Raw genomic sequence first — 3049 nt, 5'->3', positions numbered from 1 at the left:
CAAAATAAAAACGCTAATGGTAAAGGCGTAGAAGGAATGATGAGGGTAGATTCCAGAGGTCAACGCGCATGCATAGACACATATGTAGTAGCCGAGGGTGTGTGTCTGTGTGATTAGTGAAATGGATATCTCTGTACTTCTAAGCAGCATGTCTATCAGTAACTACAATTAGCCAGAGGTCATTGCCATGGCCACCAGTGGTCCGTGACCACTTATAGCCCCCTGCTCCCTCCCTATCCGTCTTTCTTCTCCTTCCTTCCCTATCTCTCTTTCTCCTGATCCCTGAGAAGCAATAAGTTATGTGTAGACATGCACCACCAACCACAGAGCCCTGATTAGCAACATGTCTGTATCAACTAGTCACCACAACATAGAAACGTGGTGTGTTGATGTGTGTGTGTGTTTGTGTTCGGGGAGGTCCGTATGTAGCAGCGGATCTGTTATTTGTCTCGGACGGCTGATCTGAGTAATAGCACTGCAGATTAGAGTAGCGGGGCCCTGTGGGGGTGATAAATCACTCCAAAAAACTTCTTTTGCATGTACACACACCCTGCCTCCAGAAAACACACACACACACACACACCCAAGCCCCAGGCCAACACAGTAGGCCCTCGACCCTTTTACTGTAGAAGTTAATGAGGCCTCCAGGCTTCCTCAGATCAGCAGAGGGTCGGGGACTCGGGGTTAGACCACTGCAGGCTGCTTCCCGTGAAGTCGGCAGCGAGACAGAGTGGCTTAAATAGGTCAAACTGAGGGGACTAGTATGAAGATCTGTCTGACGGTTATCGTTAACCATTTTCAGACCACAGGCCCCGGTAATCCCTGTTCATGTAGCTTCCAGTTATGTTCAAACTCAGAGAGAGGAGTCAAGGCTGAAACATGCTTCAGCAAAGAGGTTACTATCATTGTGTAGGAGGGAGGAGAAGCTGTTAGTGCCATTAGAAGATGGCAATATTTGGTCTAGACTGAAATACTTAGGCAGATATCGGATGAATTGCAATGAAATTTTGTACAGACATTCATGGTCCCCAGAGGATGACTCCTACTCACTTTGGTGGTCCACGGACTTTTCATCTAGCGTCACCAGCACGTCAAAGTTCTCACTTATCCAGAGAAATATCTCAACATCTACTCGAGGGATTGGCACACATTTTGCGCTGTCATTCACGGCTCCCTGACTTCTCATCTAATGACATCATCTGGTCAAAACCTCAACTTGTGCAATACTTTGGTAAAAGTACTAAAAGTTTGTTTTTCTTTAAAAAGAACGTTACAGCCCCTCAGAGCCTGACGTAGGTTGGCTGTTTCTATTGTACTCGAATGAGTCAGGTTGAGGGAAGACAACTTGTGTAATGTTTACATTTTTTCTTCTCCGTTTCAAGACCTTTGGAGTTAGATTAACCAATCAACTTTGATGCACAGGTCCGAGTTGTTGAGAATTTGGGAGCTTGGTTCCCCTGCGACCTACAGATACCCTTAACACCCTCCTCTGTGTAGGTTTGCAGAGACCTTTACATGTATCTTTGCAGAAGTATAATCCCAATTACATATAATCCTGCAGTCCAGTGCATCAAACCCACATCAACATGAAACCAAATCAAAGAACCAAAAGGTGAAAGTGGATTGTTTTTTTCTGTTCCTATAGTCTGCTTTTGTGAATGTACCAGCTGCAGCACATATGAACATCACATGAGAGTATGTTGGCACACGCCTTCATGAATGTATTCACACCTTGCCTGTGCATGCTCGCAGCCTTGCAAATTCAAAGGTATGCTCCAGGCTTAAGGCAGTAGCATGTAGTCCAACATACAGCACACGCAAGTAACAGAGATTCATTTGAGCAGTGTGAAATTAAAACAAGCGGCACATCGAGCCATCGATTGATCTCTGTGAAGGCACCTTAACTCAGCTGAGAAGAGGAGGAGAGGCCTGACCTAACAGTACTGACAGCCTGAGAAGCCTGGAGCGGCTGAAGAGAGGGAGAGAGAATGACAGACAGGGACACAAAGGGAGCGAAAAGAAAGGCAGCACCAGAAAAGGGGATGAAAGGGAATGTGAGAGAAAGAGGTAATGGCCGATTAGACGGGAACTGAGCAAGTGTAAAGGAGAGTGAAAGAGAAAGAACGCAGGAAGGGGGAGTGATTTGTCTGGCTCAGATGGAGTCAATATTTGCTCCATTCCACCAATCCTGTGCCAGGGTCCGGATCAAAGCAGGGCGTGTGTGCTCTGAAAAGGGCGCAGAGAGCCAGTGGAGAAAACGGCTGACATCTTTACAGTCTAGTCTGGATGCGGCTTACAGCACTAACAGTGATTCTTTTTCACTAACAACATTTCAGCTCAAACTCTGAGAAGTCGTAAGCACAGGTTGTAAGATGAATTGAAGCCACTGATGAACTGAACTGATGAAGTGAAACTAAACTTGTTCAAAACGGGTAGAAGAAGCAGAAAAAGGGGATCGATGGGTAGAGCGCCCTAATGAGGAATGGCGAGACAAGGACATGAGAGGGAGAGAGAGAGGTCAGCTCAGTCGGACCCTAATTGGCTGACGAAAATGCTGAAATAACCTTGTTCCAATTATTCGCACAAAGAGCAATTGTTGCCCATTCAGAGAAGCCACTGGGCCACATATGTACACATGACAACAACAAACAACAGGATTTATGTCTGTGTGAACGGGTATGTGTGGTATGGCTTGGCACAGCTCAGCCAGACACACTGGCCCAGCGAGAGATAGAGCGGAACGACGCAGGTGGATAATAAGTGCTTTGGTATGTTTATGGTCGATTGGTTATAGACTACTGTGTGTTGTGTCGCAGTCGGCGTTTCAATTAACTGCTGCTGATGATGTTGAATTCCTGTTCTGCTCATTCACAGAGATCTTGGTCAGAGATGACAGATCTTGGTCACATCAGTCATCATCAGTAATGCATTGCGGTTACTTTGGGATTCCTGCGCCTTATTCGGGGCATAAAAGTTCAGTAAAACTCCCAAAAATGGCCAAACTGACTTAATTTATCTCAACAAAAGAGATCAGACAGCTTTTTTATCA

This window comes from Thunnus albacares, chromosome 8 (assembly GCF_914725855.1).
Source record: "Thunnus albacares chromosome 8, fThuAlb1.1, whole genome shotgun sequence".
NCBI lineage: Eukaryota > Metazoa > Chordata > Actinopteri > Scombriformes > Scombridae > Thunnus > Thunnus albacares.
This window is presented reverse-complemented; position numbering follows the sequence as displayed.